The 24848-nt window shown below is 42.8% G+C and overlaps 1 protein-coding gene across 4 annotated transcripts in view; it reads left to right on the top strand.

Annotated features, from left to right (window-relative positions):
- RBFOX2 (RNA binding fox-1 homolog 2) overlaps positions 1 to 24848 on the top strand; it is a 247223-nt gene that overhangs the window by 35482 nt on the left and 186893 nt on the right. The window lies entirely within an intron of this gene.

Here is a 24848-nt window from a genome sequence, read left to right on the forward strand (position 1 = left end):
ATACATACATACATACATACATACATACAATGCTTATTTCCCTTCAAGAAAAGTAATGCTTTGTAAAACACGGGAGTAAGCCAAAGTAATTAAAAGCTGGAGATAAGAAAAAATAAAAGAAAAAGGAATTAATTAGCTCTAGTGTACACTGATGTATCACTTGATATATTTCTTGCAGACTTTGCTATTCTTGCTTCCATGCTCCGCTTCCTACTAGTCTACCTTTTGTTCCATTAACATTTTACCTGTGACCTTTTCAGAATCTGTCAACGGCAGCCAGCCACAACTTTCTAGCTTTTCCTTTGATTTTCTAGGAAAAGCTAGAAAATTGTGGCTGGCTGAAGTTGATACATCACCTTCTGTCATATATTTCTTCCTTCAAATATTTGTGTCTGTGATTTGTTCCTCATTCATTCTCTTTCTATGAACACTTATTGCACTTTATTTATATTGGTTGTCACCACTGTAGTGCGTCCACGTTCATTCAGCCTATGTTCATTGTTGTATTTTATTTTTTTCTTTCTTTTGTTATGTTCCCCCTCAGTGCTCAATATTTAATTTTACCTACATGTAACTGCGTAAAATAACATTTTGATACACAACTATTTTTTTTTGCTTCTTTTGATGAACATTTATTATTCAGAACAATCACAAATTCACTGTTTTTAGTGGAAATAATAGCATTAAAAAGAAATAGAAATGTTACAATCCATTTTCCTGTCTTGACTAAATGTTTTACCAAGTATACGTGTTCTTCAATTTGTGCTATTATTACCATTTATTCATAATTGCTTAATTGCAGCTGTTCACTGTTCTAATAAAACAAAGGTTATCTGACTTTTGATATATTAATTATGGTTGATGGATTGATTCCTCACAGTGCTATTATGCTCAGCTCCCAAGACTTTGGGTCGTTTGCAACTTTCATTACAGCTCATTGAGTAAATCTATCCATGAGATAATAAATTACTGTGGCCAGGGTCTTTTGATTTTGGGGGTCTGCAAGAGGAATGCCAGTTTAAGTTGAGCAAGAAATCTAGTGGTCCCAACCTCCATCTGCCCTCTTGAAAGAACCATGAGTCCATGAGAATTCCCCAGTTGTGGACTAGCCCCTTCAGAAGAACGGTACGCCCCCAGAGTAATAATCAAATTAAAATTAGAGCACTGGTGTATCTGCGTGAACAGCAAAGTCATCTTGATAGGATCTGGTCTGAACATGGCCAATCCAATCCCTAACAGTATTCAGTCACTGTTTCACTACTTCTGTAGCATCTCCAACATGTCTTGGGGTGACAATGTTGTAAGAGTTTGTGCTCATACAGCAGTTAGCACAAAGCAACATAATTTATTTTACAGTACTTACACCTTGTTCCAATCCAAATGGACTTTAGATGTATACAGTGAAGTCACAAGAAAAATTACAAATCACATACAGGTAAATACATTGTCATCGGTTAAAGTAACTTGAGGGGGAGAACCTGGTTGGAACAATACTGTTGTAACTAGCTGTGGAAATGCCTATAGAAGGAAGGAAACCCTTCACTGACAAAGCCATTTTTTCTGGCCTAGACATCAGTAATGTTATGAGCAGGAGAGACCTGCCATGGGCTATCTCTAGATGAACACGCCTGATAAACATTTTCACCAGGCATTGTCTAATATGTCTAAGAGCTGGGGTGGCGCAGCAGGTAGAGTGCTGTACTGCAGGCCACTGAAGCTGACTGTAGATCTGAAGGTCAGCGGTTCAAATCTCATCACCGGCTCAAGGTTGACTCAGCCTTCCATCCTTCCGAGGTGGGTAAAATGAGGACCCGGATTGTGGGGGCAATAGTCTGGCTCTGTTAAGAAGTGCTATTGCTATTTATTTATTTATTTATTCATTCATTCATTCATTCATTCATTCATTCATTCATTCATTCATTCATTCATTTATTGGATTTGTATGCCGCCCCTCTTCGGAACCTCGGGGCGGCTAACAGCAATAATAAAACAATGTACAATAATAATCCAATAAATACTAAAAAAGATTAAAAACCCATTAATATAAAAAACCAAACATACATACAGACATACCATACATGAAATTGTAAAGGCCCAGGGGGAAAGAGCATCTCAATTCCCCCATGTCTGGCGGCGGAGGTGGATTTTAAGTAGCTTAGGAAAGGCAAGGAGGGTGGGGGCAATTCTAATCTCTGGGGGGAGTTGGTTCCAGAGGGCCGGGGCTGCCACAGAGAAGGCTCTTCCCCTGGGTCCCGCCAAGCAGCATTGTTTAGTTGCTAACATGTTGTAAGCCGCCCTGAGTCTAAGGAGAAGGGCGGCATAAAAATTGAATAAATAAATAAATAAAATAAATGGCTTAGTTCTGCACCATGGAAGTCTGAGGAAATAAGCAATATTTTGAATTGGGCCTGGAAACATATTGGCAACCAATGCTGTGTCTTCCGAAATGGAAGGTGTTCTTCTTGCCTGATGGGTTTTATCCCTCAGGCTTCCAGCGATTGCATTTTCTATTAACTGTATTTTTTGAGAAGTTCTACATGGCCAGCCAACCATCATAAATATGAATCAATTGCCAGAATTCTGAATTTTGATCACATGACCATGGTGATACTGGAATGGTCATAAGTGTGAAAACTGGTCATAAGTCATTTTGTTCAATGGCATTGTAACTTTGGTCACTAAATGAATTGTTGAAAGATGAGGACTACCTGTAGTTGATAAAAGGAAGTCCACAAGGCAGGGGCTGTGAATTGGGCCTCTTGTTTCCCATCAACACCAGCCCCAGGGGAGGGAGCAGCCCCAAGGGAAGGAGGTGAACCCAACAAAACTGCCACCTACTCACAACTTTCTATGTTGGCCGAAAATGATATCACGGTTGATGGCATGGAAAGCTGCTGATTGATGCACCACATCCATCCTGCTCCTTTGGTCCCATATCTGGGCCTAAAACATGACATAAAAGGGTCCAGATAATCTGCTTCTTCCAGTATCATCTGGAGTTGCAATGCTACCCTCTTTCTCAATCACCTTTCCTAGAAATTGTCCAGAATAGTTTGGTCCAGCGATGGCCTCTTAAGGAGAGTAGCATCTTTTGAAAGACATTGGGAACACCCCCCCTTCCAACAAGGATGAATTGACCATCTCTTGGGCCCACCCACATAACACCTCCTTGGTGGTCTTAACCAGGCAAGGATATGGATCCCATGCACATGAAGTTTATATTCCAGAGAACTCTGTCCACTTCTTCAGGTCCAACAGAATCAAACCATGTCCAAATAACTTGGTAAGTCCATATACAATACAATATATCCTGAGGTCTGGTCTACAAGTCTACAAGACAAATGATGGCATCTTGTGCATTCCTTGGTATTGCAGACATACATACACATTTAGAAAATTTAATTAGAAAATATAATATATACCTTATAGTTTATAGGGTTCTTAATGTAGTTCTTCCTGTTTTTTGTAAAGCAGCGTTATTGTCTGACCCGAACTGGTTCTGGAATGCTTTTAATTATAGCTGTACCAAACTGGAATTAACCTATTTTTTGAGTGCCAGAAATATAAGTAAAAGGAAAATCTCTTCCATTTTATAGACAAATAAGAGTAAAGTATTCTGTTCCGAAAATAAAACCACATGCTTACATTTGCTAACAAACTGCCATATACTGCTTTATCTTCATTTAAAGACATTTATGCCAAATTGTATTGGAATTTTCTTTTTACATTTGAAAGCTTGCATGGATGTTAGTGCTATAATACAAGAAGCAGGACTGTATTGCCAGAGAGAAGGAAATGTTTCCTATTACTGTATTCTTAACCCTCTGTCAATGTAATTTAAATTGCTTTTTGCTGGACTAAGTGTGGCTATTGTGTTGAACATTTTTAACTTTCTTCCAAGTTGCCTGATCATCTATTAAAACAAAGTCTTATTAGAGTGGAAGGGTATTCAGCAGTACTGCCTCATAGCAGGGTGGTTTATTTTAAAGTTCACATATTTGCTATGATGGAAAAATAAAATTTTTCTAGGGTTTATTTGCTTAGAAAAAAAAGAGTAAATTATTTTGGGCTGCATTTTTAACCCTTTGGCTCCAGTAAAGCTTGTGATTATTTATTAATATCACTTAGCAAAAAATGGATTTTTATGTTCATAATAGCACACACCAAAGTATTTTTATTGATTGCATGCCATCAAGTTGGTGGTTTTTCTCAAGTTAAATAAAATGCCCATGGAGAAAGCTTCAAAATAGTCTTAAGGAGAGTGAAGGACTAGTTCGTGATTTTCAAGATCCCTGTGGCAGAAACTTTTTTTAGTTTTTATGGCAAAATCTGAGCAGTGAGATATTTGTTCTTTAAATCACCCCAAGTAATGTGCAGAGAGCAATTTTAACTACCACTTTGTTAAAGGCTAGAGGCAGTTAGGATGTCTTGAACAAAAGTTACATCCGTGAGCAGGGCTCATTTCTAGGATAGAAAGCTACTATTTGCAGTCCTGAAATGAGCTGTTCTGTATCTATTTGATGGATGCTAGTGGATGTAAAATGATTTTGTTCTCTTGGAAGGTATCTCATTTTGCCACAGGAAAATCCCTTGCAATTGAGAGCCTGAGGAAAGGAAAAAAATTAACTGCCTCACTCCAGGAGAGGAAAATTAATGGCGTAAAGGTGATAGATCCATCTAGTTCAGCGGTGGGTTGCTCCCAGTTTGGACCAGTCTTTAGAACCGGTAGCAGCTCTGCCCATGTGCCCAGGACACTTCTGCGCATGCACAGAAGCGTCATGCACAGAAGCATTGCATGCAAATGTACACACGAGCCAGTAGAAAATTAATTCAGAACCCACTACTTTTCTAGTATTTATTTACTTACTTACTTACTTACTTACTTACTTACTTACTTACTTACTTACTTACTTATTGGATTTGTATGCCGCCCCTCTCCCCAGACTCGGGGCGGCTAACAACAGTGACAAAAAACAGCATGTAACAATCCAATACTAAACAACTAAAAAAAACCTTATTATAAAACCAAACATACATACAAACATACCATGCGTAAATTGTAAGGCCTAGGGGGAAACAATATCTCAGTTCCCCCATGCCTGATGGCAGAGGTGGGTTTTAAGAAGCTTATGAAAGGCAAGGAGGGTGGGGGCAATTCTAATATCTGGGGGAGTTGGTTCCAAAGGGCCGGGGCCGCCAGAAAGAAGACTCTTCCCCTGGGTCCCGCCATTTATTTATTTATGGGACTTATATGCCACCCCTCTCCGTGGACTCAGGGCGGCTTACAACATTTTGTTAAAAAAGATATAATATATAAAACATTTCTAAGCCAATTAATAGAATGCAGCTGCGAGAGCAATCATGGGCTTTCCCAAATATGCCCATGTCACACCAACACTCCGCAGTCTGCATTGGTTGCCGATCAGTTTCCGGTCACAATTTAAAGTGTTGGTTATGACCTATAAAGCCCTTCATGGCACCGGACCAGATTATCTCTGGGACCGCCTTCTGCTGCACGAATCCCAGCGACCAGTTAGGTCCCACAGAGTGGGTCTCCTCCGGGTCCCGTCAACTAAACAATGCCGCTTGGCGGGACCCAAGGGAAGAGCCTTCTCTGTGGCGGCCCGGCCCTCTGGAACCAACTCCCCCCAGAAATTAGAATTGCCCCCACCCTCCTTGCCTTTCGTAAGCTACTTAAAACCCACCTCTGCCACCAGGCATGCGGTAATTGAGATACTCTTCCCCCCTAGGCCTTTACAATTTTATGCATGGTATGTCTGTATGTATGTTTGGTTTTTATATTAATGGATTTTTAATCGTTTTTAGTATTGGATTATTATTGTACACTGTCTTGTTATTGCTGTTAGCCGCCCTGAGTCTCCGGAGAGGGGCGGCATACAAATCCAATAAATAAATAAATAAATAAATAGTTAATTTAAAAATTATCTTAAAAACCAAACATTTAAAATCAAGCAGTCACATGCATATTATCACATCGAATACATTCATTGCATATTATCACATCAAATACATACATTACTTTTTCTTGCCCTCTGTTGTGGAGAGAATAAGGAATTTCCCTCTACCTCTGCAGCAGTGGTGGGTTTCAATTTTTTTTACTACTGGCTCTGTGGTCATGGCTTGGTGAGCCTGCTGTGGCTTGGTGGGCGTGGCAGGAGAAAGGTGCTGCAAAATCCCCATTTCCTCCTGATCAGCAGAGAATAGATGGGGGCCGGGCCAGTCAGAGGTAGTACTTTACTGGTTCTCCAAATGACTCAAAATTTCCGCTACCGATTCTGCAGAACTGGCCCGAACCTGCTGAAACCCATCTCTGCTCTGCGGGATTCAGTTGAAGCCATCTGTTCTGATTGCTGTAGCACTCGGGAGCTCCAACTGGGAAGTGTTTTTCAAATATTTTCTATGCACACAGGTAGAAATGAAAGAAGGTAACAATTTGTCTCTGCAAACTCATGCAGGATTGGCAACATCAATAAATTCTGAATAGTGGTGACTTGGCAACAAACGCCTGACAGTCAATGTCTCTAATTGATGAAAATGGCTTTTTTTCTTAGCGCACCTGGTTCCGTCACTAATTAACTATGTGAGGTTAATGGAGAGCGTGTTTGACATGTTTTAGCTGAAGGCCTGGCTATTGTTGCTAAGTCTGGCTTCCTATTTCTTTTGTTGTTCATTTCACTTCTTTTGCTTAGGAGATCATGTATATTTCCAACATAAAGAAAACTATGAGCAGCATTGTAAACAGACATGGTATATATACAATCACTTAATTAGAGTGGAGTAAGATGAAATAAGGCGTTGCATATATAGTTCAAAATATTCTGTGAAAGCAAATGACTTAAAACATTTTGACATACGGAGTATTGGAACAAGAACTATTTCAGGAGGCAGTGTAATAAAAACGATTCCTGTGAAATAGATGGGGAAGAAATGGAGGTAGTCACAGATTTTATTTTCCTGGGCACCAAGATCGTCGCAGATGGGAACTGCAGCCAAGAAATTAAAAGATGATTGCTCCTGGGGAGGAAGGCGTTGGCAAATGTAGACTGCATACTAAAAAGCAGAGACCTCATACTACCAACAAAAGTGTGTATGGTTTTCCCAGTTGCAATGTACTGCTGTGAAATTTGGACCATACGAAAGGCTGAGCGTGAAAGAATTGGAGACCTTTGAACTACTATGGTGTTGGAGAAGACTCCTTCAAGTCCCTTGGACTGCAAGGCGATCAAGCCGGTCAATCCTAAAGGAGATCAACCCGGGCTGCTCTTTAGAAGGCCAGATCCTGAGGATGAAACTCAAATACTTTGGCCACCTAATGAGAAGGAAGGACTCATTGGACGGAGCCTAATGTGGGAAAGATTGAGGACAAAAGAAGAAGGGGGCGACAGAGAATGAGGTGGCTGGCTGGAGTTACTGAAGCAGTAGGCTTGAGCTTAAATGGATTCTGGGGGATAGTAGAGACAGGAAGGCCTGGAGGAACATTGTCCATGGGGTCTTGATGGGTCAGACATGACTTTGCAATTAACAACAAAAACTGTACACTAAAGTCTGAAATTCTATTACATTGTCACAAAATCGAACAATAATCAGTTATTTCTTAATATTTTATTAACTTGTTTATCGAATTTATATGGTCTCTGGTACTTTCGATTAAATTTATATACTTGGTGTTATGCTGGGCTTCACGTTACGAGCCCCAATTAAGTCAGAAATGTAAATTCAAATACACACACTGTTGTAAAGTAAACAGAAAAGCTGTTTATCCAAAATAAAGCTGTGCACACACTTTAAACTGAGCAAATTGCAGATAACAGTGCTTGAAAGTTGCAAAAACAAAAACAAGCAAAGCAGATAAGAGCAGCTGTGGAAGCGGCACAACCAGATCTCTTCCAGTCAGTTCACAAGTTTTTACTTAGCTGTGAAATATCCCCAAGAGTCTGTGAAAAACCAGGAACAAAATGCAAACGTGATATCTCCTTTTCCAAATGGATAATCTCCCACACGCGCTCTCTGCAATGCTGGCAATTTATCAGCAGCCCCATTAGCCTAATTGCCCCAGCCACAGGTGTTCTCCCTTATCTCCGACGATACCTACGCAGTTGGTCCCTTCTAGCCATGAGCCTGCACATTCTGGCATCTATCCACCAATCCTCCAAGTCCAATGACGCACTAATGGGGTAATTAACTAATGGGCTGGCTGCATCCATCTCTCTATCTGATGATTCTTCTTCTTTCCCAGCGTCTAACCTTGGCAAGGAATCCTCACTGTCCGAAGCTGATGGCAGTAAGACAAGTCTCTGGGAACATGAGGACTCCTAAGCCAACATCCAAATTCCCTGTTGCAGGAGCTGGCCCAGAGCCAACCACAACATTTGGCCACTTTATATTGTATTTAAAATACAAGAGATTACTTTTCTGTGTCCTTAGTTGATTCTGGTAGCTCACTTTCCTTGTAATTTGTTGCTTTCCTAGCTATGTTAATTGTTGGAAGATTATTATTATTTTAATATATCTCTCTGAAGTCTGATGCTTAAGTGTAAAATTACAAATGTTTTCCCAAACCTCTTTTCCAAGACTTCATTGAAGAGGTTTTATGAATCGTTGTCATTCTAAAATGCATAGAGGGAATTTACTAAATATATGTACCAGTAATTGTGTTTAATAAATTAATCCTATCTTGATTAAATATAATATACCATTACAGAAATAAAATATAACTGTTATCTCCCTGAAGTCAAGCAGAACTACTGGTGATTATATGGACATTTCCATACAATGTCTTTGCAGCAATAGATAGGAAACTTGGCCACTGTTTTCTAGGATTTATTTTTACTTCCCATTTTAGCCTACAACTTTAGGGTTTGTTGGTAGTCTACCATTTGAAGCACAACATTATTAATAAAATTATTGATAGATTTGCTTCCTGGAAGTTGCACAAGATACTTTGTGAATCCATGAAAACCTGCCTTCTTGATTCTCTGTAACAATCACTTTTGCTATATGTTATGAGCAACTTCCTGAGTTATACACTGAAAAAGTTTGTTACCTATGAAGAGTTTCTTCTATGAAGAAACAAACAGTCAAAGTAAAGTTTGGTGCCTTTCAGCTTTAAATCAAGCTCTGGGATATTCCTAAAAATGCAGAAAAAATGATTTAAAAGATAATAATGCTGAATATTTGTTCATCATCATATTTGCTTACTGTCTCAATTGAGCATAGTCTGCTACAAAATTCATCAAAGTTGAACACTATGTATTCATTTACCAACACATGGCAACTAGCCTTGCCCTGAAATCCTCAGAATTTATTTATTATTTGTGTGACTTTATATTTCTTTAGTTACATACAACTCATTAGTTTCATGTAGTCAGTCTCTCTTGCGTTTCCACCATTGTATTCTGATCTTTAGAACTGGCCAGTGTTTTTTTATTTTTTATTTATTATATTTGTCAAACAAGTAGAGAGTTATAGTTTGTATCAACATAACAAAGTATAAAGAAGTGATAAAAAGGATAATAGGACAGAAGGACAGGGACGGTAGGTGCAATAGTGCGCTTATGCACGACTCTTACAGACCTCTTAGGAAAGGGGAAAGGTCAACAGTAGATAATTCAAGGTTGAAGATTTTGGGGTTAGGGGAAGAAACAACAAAGTCAGGTAGGAAGTTCCAGGCATTGATCACTCTGCTGCTGAGGTCATATTTTCTGCAGTCAAGTTTGGAACGGTTTACATTTAGTTTGTATCTATTATGTGCTCTTGTGTTGTTGAAGGTGAAGTAGTCACTAACAGGAAGGACGTTATGGTGTATGATCTTATGAACAGTTAAATCAGTTCAGAGGCGACGTAGTTGTAAATTGTCTGGCCGTAGTATTTGAAGTCTGGAGGAGTAAGGTAGTTTGTTTCAAGAGGAGGAGTGAAGGACTCTTCTGGACTCTCAATTGTGTCAATGTCAGTTATGCAATGTAGGTTCCATACAGGTGAGCTGTATTCGAGTATTGGTCTGACAAATCTTTGGTATGCTCTGGTTAGCAGATCAGTGTTTCTGGAGAAGAAGCTACCTAAGATTAGGTTTGTAACTCTTAGTGCTTTTTTGGCAATGTTGTTACAATGAGCTCTGGCACTTAGGTCATTGGATATGAGTACTCCAAGGTCTTTGACAGAGTGAGGGTCAGCAACAAGTTCATTACTTCCAAGTATGTATTTAGTATTCTGATTCTTTTTACCAATGTGTAAGACAGAGCATTTGTTGATTTGAAGTTTTGAAGTTGCCAATTAGACCATTTATCTAAATGATCAAAGTCTTTTTGAAGGGTTAGCAGTATTATCAGTGGTATTAAATAGTTTAACATCATCAGCAAAGAGAACACAGTTGCTTGTAATGTGGTCACAAAGATCGTTTATGTAGAGTATGAAGAGAGCTGGTCCTAAGACACTGCCTTGAGGGACTCCACTATTGACAGAAGCAAGATTAGATATGGCACTTCCTATTTTGACCACTTGTTGTCTGTTATACAAGAATGCTGTTAACCAATCATGCAGTGATCCAGAGATGCCATAGGTTTTAGTTTATGAAGCGGTTTATCATGAACTAGAGAATCAAAGACTTTACAAAAGTCAATGTAGATTGAGTCTATTGATTTACCCTGATCAAGTTGAGTAGTCCATATGTTTTTGCAGTGTAAGAGTTGTAGATTACAGGATAGTTTTTTTCTGAAGCCAAAATAGTTTTTTCTCTAAAGAAAAACAACAACAATTGCTACCCCTCATTCACAAATTTTTATTTTTTTTTGTGTAAAGGCAAAATATCTACACCCCCAAATTGTTTACTTGTGGCAACTTGAAGCAACTGGGATGATAAGGGAATGGTGGCAAGGTATTCTTTGGGTGCAGGAAAGTGTGGGGAAATGATAACAGGATATGTGAGAAAGCAGGAAATTCCACCAGTGGGAAATTCAGTCGCCTGCATTTCAGAGAAAAAACTGCAGACATTTTGGTAGCATCTCCTGAACTAGGAGCTAATTACTGTATCACAAGTTCCATGGCATAATACAGACATAATGTTCTGGTGCTTTTGTGCTAGAGAAAAGGCCTGATTTAATTTATGGGAAAAAGGTGTTTACATTCCTATAAGAAATTCGTACGTATCTATATATAAAATACAAGAAGCTTCCTTTTTCATTGTAGTTGAACAATTCCATAGTAACACTTCCATAGTAACACATGTTATTTTGAACTTGGACAGCTTGTCAATATGACGTAGGGAACAATGCCCTGCACTATAAATACATATTTAGTAGTGCGTCACTATTTTTGTAGAAAAGAAAAGAAAAAATGCAAATCAGGTGGCACAGTTTACTTATACTATGGACGGGCTTTTGTGATGAGAGGAAAGGAAAGCTCTCGTGACAATCCTTGGGAACCGAAGACGTTTGAACTACTCCAAAGCGGCGCAGGGCGTGGTTCTCTTATAAAACTCTTTGTTTGAGCTGCAAGGAAAAGCTGCTTTCCAGGAGGGATGGAAAGGGTCAGACACTGTGCTCTTAAAAGAATTAGTGGTTTGGGGGAAGAGAGCAAAAAGCTGTTTGGTTTTTAACTGATTCCAGATGTTGCTGCTAGAGCACAAAGATTGCCAGTGTGTGTCGGGTGGTGCTGGCTGAGTGGGCCTCTGGAGTGTTTCCTGTGCAGCCCACAATCAGAGACATTTAATCAAAGCCAGCCGTTGCTGCTGCAGTTCTCATGGAGCTTTTCTTCTTCCTGTTTGGAGGAATACAGTACTAATTTCTACCCTTTGTGTGTGTGTGTGTGTGTGTGTGCGCGCATTTTAACTCTTAAAATGTAAACACCATTTATTAAAAATGTTTACTTTAAAAGGACTATTATATATGAAGTGAAGGAAAGACTTAATGAACTCAATGTGTATAGTCTGGAGGACAGAAGGAAAAGGGGGGACATGATCGAAACATTTAAATATATTAAAGGGTTAAATAAGGTCCAGGAGGGAAGTGTTTTTAATAGGAAAGTGAACACAAGAACAAGGGGACACAATCTGAAGTTAGTTGGGGGAAAGATCAAAAGCATATTTTACTGAAAGAGTAGTAGATCCTTGGAACAAACTTCCAGCAGACGTGGTAGATAAATCCACAGTAACTGAATTTAAACATGCCTGGGATAAACATATATCCATCCTAAGATAAAATACAGAAAATAGTATAAGGGCAGACTAGATGGACCATGAGGTCTTTTTCTGCCGTCAGACTTCTATGTTTCTAAGTTTTAGTCACATAGGCTATTTGGCCGGTGAGATGAGTCATTCAATAAATCTAAAATCCCATATACCATAGAAGCTCCTTATCTGTGACCAGCTGCCACATACTTTAGAGGATTTTAAAGTGAAAGTTATATAGACAGGCCAGCCCAATCAAATGGATCTTTTCTCATGAAATTTGCACTGTACTTTGACGGAGATATTTCCTGCAAGTGATTTGGGCACTTCTGTGTTATTTGTTTAGGTAAGCATTCTATAATGTAGGGTAGCTGGTCATGGAAAAGTGGCTCCTAGAAGATAAGAAAAAACCCCTCCCATTAATATTTTAAGTTAACCAAGAAAGTCTGCTAGTTGGTAAGTGGTGAAAATTCCTAATGGATTGTGAACGTGATGAGGATCAGACAAAACTTGGATAATACAGCATTGTCTGACTCCCATGCTTTCATGAAAATTATCTTGCAAATATAGAATTGTGTTCTGTCGGGCTCTCTGGTAGACTCCTCCCAAAAATTCACAGGTACAAATTTCAGACACACACACGTTTGAAAATTCAAAACAATGTTCTTTATAATAAAAATTCACTTAAACTAAGCCCTCTTTTGATATAGTAAAGAGCACTCCTCTCCAAACAAACTGGTAATTTGTACAAGTCCTTATCAGTTCTGTGATACTTAGCTTGCAGCTGTGAGGCAATTCACAGTCCTTCTTTCACAAAGTGAAACACACTTTGCTCTGGTTTAGTTTCAAAGTGGGGGGAAAATCAGCACACAAAAGGTCAAAGTCAGTAAAGCAATCACGAAACACAAGGATCAGATAATCCTCCACAATGACCGAACCCACAGGCTGCTATTTATATCAGCCTCTCTAATTACCACAGCCCCACCCAACCACAGGTGGCCTCATTTTCTTTGATAATAATCTCTCAGTTGTCGCCTATGCATCGCTCTACACATGCGTGGCTGTATCATTAACTCTTGTTCTGAATCCAAGGAGGAGCTAGATAATTGATCTCCTTCTGAGCTGTCTGCCCCACTCTCCTCCTCCCTGTCACTCATGTCTTCTTGGTCAGAGGAGCTTTCATCAGCAGATTCCACCAGTGGCAAAACAGGCCTGCAGCATGTGGATGTCTCCCCCACATCCACAGTCCTTGGGGCAGGAGCTGGGCCAGAGCTAACCACAACAGAATTGCATTGTAATAATAATATTAAAATAAGCCTCCAAACTATGCTTGTTTATTGGTCTCATGTCTTTTTTCCCCCTTTTTAATCTTACATCATCTTTCACCCTGCAGTTAACTTTCAGTTTTGTGAATTTCAGCTTGTACTATTCTTCAGTCATGATAATCATTGCTGAGATTTCTGGGAGCTGAATTTCCAAATATCAATATCTAGTTCTTAAAGGCTGCCTACAATCAAAGGCCCCAAGCCATTGAAAGATTTGGATGGGACCCCACTTTTTCTGGGAAAAGATTTCCCTTTGTATTCCATTCTCGCCAAAAGGAATAGCTTGATTTTTAATATTAGTAATGTGCCAAACCTCTGTTTACTTAACTGGATGAGAAAGTGCCATATTCTGGCAAATAGCTTGAATTAGTTTGGATGGTTATGCTCAGGAAAGTTACAATTAGTAATTGGTTTGGGGAAATTACGTCCCCCCCTTTCTTTTAATTTTAAGAAAATGTAGGATATAAGGTTTTCATATAATTAAATATTTTCTCCTTTCTTTCCATTCTTTTTTTTTAAAAAAAACACCCTAAAGTACAAACATACATATGAGTGCTGTGTGTATAGGCTCAAAAGGCAAAATATGATCTGGAGAATCTATTAGCACATACGTAGCATCAATCTGGAATCTATTAGTATAACTGCATGGTTCTAGGCTCATGGTGATGTGCAATAACAGAAAACATACTTTGAAAATTTATTTAACATTTGCTGCAAATTGTGTACATTCCCAGTCAGCATTATTGTCTATGTACAAAATTTTATGCACATTCATATCTCCACACCAATGTATCTGTAATATCATACAGGCATTCTCTATACCAGTGTTTCCCAACCTTGGCAACTTGGAGATATCTGGACTTCAACTCCCAGAATTCCCCAGCCAGCATTTGCTGGCTGAGGAATTCTGGGAGTTGAAGTCCAAATGTCTTCCAAGTTGCCACGATTGGGAAACACTGCTCTATACATTTATTCATAGAATACTTTCATTAAACAACTGAAGGGATTCTACATACTATATCTACCTGTTCCCACTCAGTGTTGAACCATTTGTTAGCTGCCCCGAGTCTACGGAGAGGGGTGGCATACAAATAAAATAAAATAAAATAAAATAAATAAATAAATAAATAAATTCTGTCATGTGTTTTACTTCCATCATAAAGCTGTTATTACAGCATTCAGTAACCAAGCAACCTCCAACTTCATTCCATAATTAAGTCCGTTAACATTGTAAATCGGGTGGGCTGCTGCCCGGACATTTGGACTTCAGCTCCCAGAATTCCTCAGCCAGCAAAGTCGAAATGTCTTCAAATTGCCACGATTGGGAAACACTGCTCTATACATTTATTCATAGAATACTTTCATTAAACAACTGAAGGGATTCTACATACTATATCTACCTGTTCCCACTCAGTGTTGAACCATTTGTTAGCTGCCCCGAGTCTACGGAGAGGGGTGGCATACAAATAAAATAAAATAAAATAAGTAAATAAATAAATAAATAAATTCTGTCATGTGTTTTACTTCCATCATAAAGCTGTTATTACAGCATTCAGTAACCAAGCAACCTCCAACTTCATTTTTGTGCAAACCATTCCATAATTAAGTCCGTTAACATTGTAAATCGGGTGGGCTGCTGCCCGGACAGGGGTGAATGCAGTGGGGTAGCATAAATGGAGCTCCACCCCAGAGCTCCCAATTTGCACTAAAAGATGTTGAAAGAATTGCAGGGCGTCCTGCGTAAGCCACGCCCACAGTGTGGTAGTAAAAAAATTTGGTAGCCCTTCACTGATTGTAATGCACTTTTATTAAATCAACTAGCATACTGTATAATAAACTTCTCCACATCTGTGCTTTTTTCAGTGATTTGCCGAAGATTAAATTAGCTTCTACTGTGTTTCTCCGAAAATAAGACCCTGCCCTAAAAATAAGCCTGGAGGCCAGATCCGGCCCACGGGGTGCTTAAATCTGGTCCATGGCGGCCTGCCTGGAAATTTCAAAGGAACGACCTGTGGTGCCTCTGCTGGCCAAAAATGGGCCACATGGGACCCTGTGCAGCCTGTTTTCAGCATGTTTTGGCTGGCAGGTGCTGTAGGAGGCATCCGTCCTGTCTCTTCCCCCTCCCCGCTGCCCCCCTCCGCCAGCCCACAGAGGAAAAATCCAATTTGACACCCCCTACAGTATCTCTATATTAGAAACATAGAAGACTGACGGCAGAAAAAGACCTCATGGTCCATCTAGTCTGCCCTTATACTATTTCCTGTATTTTATCTTACAGTGAATATATGTTGATCCCAGGCATGTTTAAATTCAGTTACTGTGGATTTACCAACCATGTCTGCTGGAAGTTTGTTCCAAGGATCTACTACTCTTTCAGTAAAATAATATTTTCTCATGTTGCTTTTGATCTTTCCCCCAACCAACCTCAGATTGTGTCCCCTTGTTCTTGTGTTCACTTTCCTATTAAAAACACTTCCCTCCTGAACCTTATTTAACCCTTTAACATAGTTAAATGTTTCGATCATGTCTCCCCTTTTCCTTCTGTCCTCCAGACTATACAGATTGAGTTCATTAAGTCTTTCCTGATACGTTTTATGCTTAAGACCTTCCACCATTCTTGTAGCCCGTCTTTGGACCCGTTCAATTTTGTCAATATCTTTTTGCAGATGAGGTCTCCAGAACTGAACACATTATTCCAAATCTGGTCTCACCAGCGCTCTATATAAGGGGATCACAATCTCCCTCTTCCTGCTTGTTATACCTCTAGCTATGCAGCCAAGCATCCTACTTGCTTTTCCTACCACCTGACCACACTGCTCACCCATTTTGAGACTGTCAGAAATCACTACCCCTAAATCCTTCTCTTCTGAAGTTTTTGCTAACACAGGACTGCCAATGCAATACTCAGATTGAGGATTCCTTTTCCCCAAGTGCATTATTTTACATCTGGACACATTAAACTGCAGTTTCCATTGCTTTGACCATTTATCTAGTAAAGCTAAATCATTTACCATATTACAGACCCCTCCAGGAATATCAACCCTATTGCACACTTTAGAGTCATCGGCAAATAGGCAAACCTTCCCTACCAAACCTTCCCCTATGTCACTCACAAACATATTAAAAAGAATAGGACCCAGAACAGACCCTTGTGGCACACCGCTTGTAACCTGTCTCTGCTCAGAATACTCGCCATTAACAATAACTCTCTGATGTCTACGCTTCAGCCAGTTTGAAATCCACTGAACTATCCAAGGATTAAGTCCAATCTTCACTAATTTATCTATCAGTTCTTTATATGGAACCGTATCAAATGCTTTGCTGAAGTCCAGATAGGCAATATCCACGGCACCACCTTGATCCAACACCTTTGTGACATAGTCAAAGAAATTAATGATATTAGTCTGACATGATTTGCCTTCAGTAAAGCCATGCTGATATTGCCAGTTCCATAAGGATTCCCAGGAGATATCTAGACAAATACCATGCTTAATCAACTTTTTGTGGGGGACATTTGCAGATAAACAAGCCAAATATTGTGCCATCCTAAGCAGACATGCTTACAGATATCTTGATACCACACCTTATGATACTTTACAAGTTAAAACCAGCATTTTGCACTGTATTCTGAAACTCATTGAAAGGCATCTCCCAAACTGATTTTATATATTGCTTCTAGTTCTTACACAAATGGGCAACTGAACCAACTGCTGCTTCTAGTAGTTTTCAATTATAAGGTAATGTAAAAGTCACTGCAGTAATTAGGCTGAGAGATGGTGAGAGTATGGGTAGCTATTGCCAGGCCTTCATGTTCTAAGAACTGTTGTAACTGGTGCACCAGATGAAACTGAGCAAAGGCCCCTTGCCACAACTTTCAGTTGCTTATCTAGAAATAGATGTGAGTCTAGGAGGAACCTCAAATTACAAGCATCCTCCTTCAAAGAGTTTTCCTACCCAGAATTAAGCATTAGAACAGCTGGTATTAGACAGTTTTGTGATTATTAATACATGCTCTGAAAAGGCATATATGCAGTGTGCTCAGCAATTGTAACTGCATTTTAGGAGAGAAGGATTAAAGCAGTATCCAGTGTTTTTTTTTTTAAATGTATTAAACAATCAGTTAAACAGTAGAAATTGACATTATGTTTGAGATGGCGTACAAACCAAAATTGGGCTTGAACTTCTGTTGCTAAATAATGCCGTTTTTAAATGATTCACACTCAATTTTATTTATTTATTTATTTATTACTTAGATTTGTATGCCGCCCCTCTCCGAAGACTCGGGGCGGCTCACAACACGTGGAAACAAATCATAAATAATTTGACAATTTAAAATATTAAAGATTTAAAAAAGACCCTTTGCAATGGTTAAGTGAATGATGCCGTCATTAAGCAAACTATCGCGTGAGTTGTCATATAACACCTATACTCCGCGAGCTGCACTGGCTTCCTATTAGTCTCCGGGCACAATTCAAGGTGTTGGTTATCACCTATAAAGCCCTATATGGCTTAGGGCCAGACTATCTACGGGACCGTCTCCTGCCACATACTTCCCAGAGGCCAATTAGAGCACAGAGTCGGCCTCCTCCAGGTCCCGTCAACTAAGCAATGCAGGTTGGCGGGACCATGGGGTAGGGCCTTCTATGTTGCTGTCCCGGCTCTATGGAATCAACTCCCCCCGACCTCTGCACCGCCCCCACCCTGCTGGCTTTTCGAAAGGCCACGAAGACCTGGCTATACCGGCAGGCCTGGGGGTCCTGATATTAACAATGTCCCCTGGCCACATATATGAATGTGTTGGATTTGTGTGTATGCATGTTATGTCCATTTTATACTAGTTTTATTAGTATTTTAGAGATTAGATAATATTTTTGACATCTTCTATTGTTTTGTAATTCTTTTATTGTTGTAAGCTGCCGAAAGTCCCTCGGGATTGGGCGGCATAGAAGTCAAACAAACAAACAAACAAACAAACAAACAAACAAACAAACAAACAAACAAACAAATAAAAATTTCATTCATTCATTCATTCATTCATTCATTCATTCATTCATTCATTCATTCATTCATTCATTCATTCATTCGATTTTTATGCCGCCCTTCTCCTTAGACTTTGGGTGGCTTACAACATGTTAGCAATAGCACTTTTTTAACAGAGCAAGGCTATTGCCCCCACAATCCGGGTCCTCATTTTACCCACCTCGGAAGGATGGAAGGCTGAGTCAACCTTGAGCTGGTGATGAGATTTGAACCACTGACCTTCAGATCTACAAGTCAGCTTCAGTGGCCTGCAGTACAGCACTCTACCTGCTGCGCCACCCCGGCTCATTAAACATGGTTGCTATATGAATCTGGCTTCCCCCATTGACTTTGCTTGTCAGAAGTCCCTGAGAAGTTTGCAATTGGTGTTGACTCCAAGGACACTGCAACTGTCATAAATACAGTTCTTGTTACTGCTAGAATAATAACTTTCAGATCTTGCTTCCTGCTTCCCACCTCACCACCCCAAAAAAGGAGGAGCTCAGGTTGCCATAGAGATTAGAGCTGTGCGCCATAGGGAGACAATGTAGATTAGAATACCAGGAAGGAAGAATAAGTGATGTCACTAGTTCCCTCTATAGTACTGGGGCATTAGCCAATAGTAGTGCCAATTCATATAATTACAGAGGAAATTGCAAAAAATTCTAAAAGGTGTTCATTAGTATATCAGAACAACACTGTGTGCATATTTTTATTTTGTTTCTTTTTCCCTCTTCTGGAGGCTTTTCCTTGAAATTTTAAGTATTGCATCATACAGATCCATATATTTTCAGAACTTAATTTAATTAGCACTTTCCCAACTTCTGGAATAGATCCTCACGTAGCATCACAAGTGTTATCTCCTAGTTCTAGTCTGAGTATGAATAGTTGATCAATTTTCATCCACGAGTTACATTTTCAGATGTTATGCTGTAGTAAATTTGCAGCCTGGAACATTAACTGGGAGTGATAAAAATGAATAAAAGAAAGTGAATAAAATACAACAATTCTTAAATAGAGTACATGGCTTTGCTTATACTGGGATATGCATTTCATATGGAAAGTTAAGGGGTTTGGATTTTAATGTTTGGAATGGCTGCTGACAAACTCCTGTGCATGATTAAGGTTTCTGGACATGTTGCAAGAATACCTCTATGCAATTACAGTGTTCATCCATGATACCTCCTTGGTGTTCCTTAATAAGACCTAGGAACCAATTAAATTGGTTCCTTGGTGGTGTTCCTAGTTCTTATGTATTTACGGGAAATATTTAAACAAATATTTCTGAGGAACATCTATGAGAATTAGAATTGCCTCCACCCTCCTTGCCTTTTGAAAGCTGCTTAAAACCCACCTCTGCCGCCAGGCATGGGGGAACTGAGATACACTTCCCCCTAGGCCTTTACAATTGTATGCATGGTATGTCTGTATGTATGATTGGTTTTTATATAATGGGTTTTAAACTATTTTTAGTATTGGATTTTGTTATACAGTGATCCCCCGTTTATTGCGTCCCCAACCATTGCGAACAGGGTACTTCGCTATTTTTCAACCCGGAAGTCAAAAATACCATCTACGCATGCGTGCCGGGCACGCATGCGTAGATGGCAGCGGCTTCCCTGGGTCTTCCCCCTCTTGCTGGCGTCAGCGAGGAGTTTCCCCACCGCCCACGCAAACTCCTCGCTGCCGCTCGCCCGCCCTTCGCCTGCCCACGCCGTTCGCTCCCCCCTCTTGCTGTCGGGAGGGCGAGAAGCCCTCCCCAGCACCCGCTCGCCCGCCCTTCGCCCTGGCGGAGAAATTCTAGCCCCCACCTGGTCCCGCCCGCGGCTCGGCTTCCCTGGCTGCTGCTCCGGTCGCCGATCGTCTCCTGCCTCCCGTGCCGATGTTCCCTGCCAAGCCTGGCTCGGATTCCCTGGCTGCTTGGCGGGGGGGGGGCTCGGCCGAAAGGAGCTGGAGACGCAGAGCTGAACACACCCCTTCATCCCCAAAGGCCGGCCTTTTTGTCTGGGAGGGAAGATGACGTGCCGGTGGCACAGGGGCGAGGGGCGGGAGGCAAATCGCTGCGTCTCCAGCCCCTTTTGGCCGAGCCCCCCCCCCTCCGGCCAAGCAGCCAGGGAAGCCGAACTGGGCTTGGCGGGGAACATCGGCACGGGAGGCAGCTTCTGCCGGACATGGGCAATGGGTGGGACAGAGAAGCGGGGAGAATCAGGAGGCTCCTTTGGCAGCTGGGGGCTGCCTGGCTTTGTTGTTTTGGCTGCAGCGGGTGCCAGGCAGCCTCCAGCCGCCAAAGGAACCTCCTGATTCTTCCCGCTTCTCTGTCCCGCCCATTGCCCGTGTCCGGCAGAAGCTGCTGCCTTATTGCTCTTTGCCGGCGGGATGCAAAGTGCTGGGGTGGGAGGGTGTCCTGACAGCCCCCCCACCCATATGCTTCGCCTCCCGCCGGGCAAGAGCGCTCGGGTGGCAACTTCTTCTAGATACGGGCGATGTCCACGCTCTCTCTTGGCGCTTTCGAGCCGAGTCCGTGAGCGAGTTCGCTCCCGGACTCAGCACGAAAGCCCCGAGAGACAGCGCCAAGGAACGGGCCTGTCCACGCTGTCTCTCGGCGCTTTCCAGCCGAGTCGGGGAGCGAGTTCGCTCCCGGACTCAGCACGAAAGCCCCGAGAGACAGCGCCAAGGAACGGGCCTGTCCACGCTGTCTCTCGGCGCTTTCCAGCCGAGTCGGGGAGCGAGTTCGCTCCCGGACTCAGCACGAAAGCCCCGAGAGACAGCGCCAAGGAACGGGCCTGTCCACGCTGTCTCTCGGCGCTTTCCAGCCGAGTCGGGGAGCGAGTTCGCTCCCGGACTCAGCACGAAAGCCCCGAGAGACAGCGCCAAGGAACGGGCCTGTCCACGCTGTCTCTCGGCGCTTTCCAGCCGAGTCGGGGAGCGAGTTCGCTCCCGGACTCAGCACGAAAGCCCCGAGAGACAGCGCCAAGGAACGGGCCTGTCCACGCTGTCTCTCGGCGCTTTCCAGCCGAGTCGGGGAGCGAGTTCGCTCCCGGACTCAGCACGAAAGCCCCGAGAGACAGCGCCAAGGAACGGGCCTGTCCACGCTGTCTCTCGGCGCTTTCCAGCCGAGTCGGGGAGCGAGTTCGCTCCCGGACTCAGCACGAAAGCCCCGAGAGACAGCGCCAAGGAACGGGCCTGTCCACGCTGTCTCTCGGCGCTTTCCAGCCGAGTCGGGGAGCGAGTTCGCTCCCGGACTCAGCACGAAAGCCCCGAGAGACAGCGCCAAGGAACGGGCCTGTCCACGCTGTCTCTCGGCGCTTTCCAGCCGAGTCGGGGAGCGAGTTCGCTCCCGGACTCAGCACGAAAGCCCCGAGAGACAGCGCCAAGGAACGGGCCTGTCCACGCTGTCTCTCGGCGCTTTCCAGCCGAGTCGGGGAGCGAGTTCGCTCCCGGACTCAGCACGAAAGCCCCGAGAGACAGCGCCAAGGAACGGGCCTGTCCACGCTGTCTCTCGGCGCTTTCCAGCCGAGTCGGGGAGCGAGTTCGCTCCCGGACTCAGCACGAAAGCCCCGAGAGACAGCGCCAAGGAACGGGCCTGTCCACGCTGTCTCTCGGCGCTTTCCAGCCGAGTCGGGGAGCGAGTTCGCTCCCGGACTCAGCACGAAAGCCCCGAGAGACAGCGCCAAGGAACGGGCCTGTCCACGCTGTCTCTCGGCGCTTTCCAGCCGAGTCGGGGAGCGAGTTCGCTCCCGGACTCAGCACGAAAGCCCCGAGAGACAGCGCCAAGGAACGGGCCTGTCCACGCTGTCTCTCGGCGCTTTCCAGCCGAGTCGGGGAGCGAGTTCGCTCCCGGACTCAGCACGAAAGCCCCGAGAGACAGCGCCAAGGAACGGGCCTGTCCACGCTGTCTCTCGGCGCTTTCCAGCCGAGTCGGGGAGCGAGTTCGCTCCCGGACTCAGCACGAAAGCCCCGAGAGACAGCGCCAAGGAACGGGCCTGTCCACGCTGTCTCTCGGCGCTTTCCAGCCGAGTCGGGGAGCGAGTTCGCTCCCGGACTCAGCACGAAAGCCCCGAGAGACAGCGCCAAGGAACGGGCCTGTCCACGCTGTCTCTCGGCGCTTTCCAGCCGAGTCGGGGAGCGAGTTCGCTCCCGGACTCAGCACGAAAGCCCCGAGAGACAGCGCCAAGGAACGGGCCTGTCCACGCTGTCTCTCGGCGCTTTCCAGCCGAGTCGGGGAGCGAGTTCGCTCCCGGACTCAGCACGAAAGCCCCGAGAGACAGCGCCAAGGAACGGGCCTGTCCACGCTGTCTCTCGGCGCTTTCCAGCCGAGTCGGGGAGCGAGTTCGCTCCCGGACTCAGCACGAAAGCCCCGAGAGACAGCGCCAAGGAACGGGCCTGTCCACGCTGTCTCTCGGCGCTTTCCAGCCGAGTCGGGGAGCGAGTTCGCTCCCGGACTCAGCACGAAAGCCCCGAGAGACAGCGCCAAGGAACGGGCCTGTCCACGCTGTCTCTCGGCGCTTTCCAGCCGAGTCGGGGAGCGAGTTCGCTCCCGGACTCAGCACGAAAGCCCCGAGAGACAGCGCCAAGGAACGGGCCTGTCCACGCTGTATCTCGGCGCTTTCCAGCCGAGTCGGGGAGCGAGTTCGCTCCCGGACTCAGCACGAAAGCCCCGAGAGACAGCGCCCCCCGGACCTCCAACCCGGGTTTGGGGGGCTGCTAGGAAGCCCCCCATGCCGGCGGCAAACAGCCGCGCCGCCCCCAATCTTCGGCTCCTCGCTAGCGCTGTGGGAGTAAAAACACCGTCTGCACATGCGCAGATGGTGTTTTTACTTCCGCATCGCTACTTCGCGAAAACCCGCTCGTTGCGGGGGCTCCTGGAACGGAACCCTCGCAACGAGCGGGGGATCACTGTACTGTATACTGTTTTATTGCTGTCTGCGGAGAGGGGCGGCATACAAATCCAATAAATAAATAAACAAACAAACAAACAAACACCTAATTTCAGATTTTTGGAGAACTAAAAATGAAGTTTGAAAACTAATTAACTGCTTTTTCTATTTATTATTCAACTTTAGATGCATGCTGTGCATCAAAATCAGTAGTAATTGCATAGCAAATAAGATGTGTAGCTATTAATACAGTTTATTGTCCCTATTGTGTTTTCAGGAAATTTTACACCTAGTCCATCTGAATGGAAAAATAAATTCATATATACATTCTGTTGAAATTAATGAATGGCAGAAATATTGCATCTACACCAGCGGTGGGTTTAATCTGGTTTGGTAGCGCCGGCGGTGGGAGGCTCTGCCCAGCCGTCTGGGATACTTCTGCGCACGCACAGCAGTGTCGTGTGTGCGAACTTGTAGCAATGGATTTTAGAACCCACTACTAATCCACACCCACATGCAGATTTGGATTATGATTCTAGAAAAATACTTCAAATTCAATTCAATTCAATTCAATTTATTAGATTTGTATGCCGCCCCTCTCCGAAGACTCGGGGCGGCTCACAACAACAATAAAAACAGTATAACAATGGAACAAATCTAATAATAAAATTACATTAAAAAATCCCAACAATTTAAAAACCATACAACACACACATACCAAACATAAAATATAAGAAAGCCTGGGGGAGATGTCTTAATTCCCCCATGCCTGGCAATATAGGTGGGTCTTGAGTAACTTGCGAAAGACAAGGAGGGTGGGGGCTGTTCTAATTTCCGGGGGGAGTTGATTCCAGAGGGATGGGGCCGCCACAGAGAAGGCTCTTCCCCTGGGGTCCGCCAAACAACATTGTTTGGTCGACGGGACCCGGAGAAGGCCAACCTTATGCATAAAGAAACATACGTCTGGCTAACCAAGGTGTGTGAATATGTAATAAATATATATATATATATATATATATATATATATATATATATATATATATATATATATGTAGATTGTTCTGAGTTCGGGTTTTGCCCTGTGTAATGTTTTGCATGTCTATGCGACGTTTCGGTGAAATCACATTCACCATCATCAGGCTGGAGTTCCAATCTTTGTGTTTTTGCAAATGAATATTAGCAACTGACATTTTACGAAAACAAATATATATATATATATATATATATATATATATATATATATATATATATATATATATATGTCACATGTTTAAGCTGAATTTGAAAATTAAGGGAGACTAGGATAGATCTATTTCGGCCTTATTTTGGCCGAATTTACGAAAACAAATATATATATATATATATATATATATATATATATATATATATATATATATATATATATATATATATATGTCACATGTTTAAGCTGAATTTGAAAATTAA

The sequence above is a fragment of the Erythrolamprus reginae genome, chromosome 6, assembly GCF_031021105.1.
Source record: "Erythrolamprus reginae isolate rEryReg1 chromosome 6, rEryReg1.hap1, whole genome shotgun sequence".
NCBI lineage: Eukaryota > Metazoa > Chordata > Lepidosauria > Squamata > Dipsadidae > Erythrolamprus > Erythrolamprus reginae.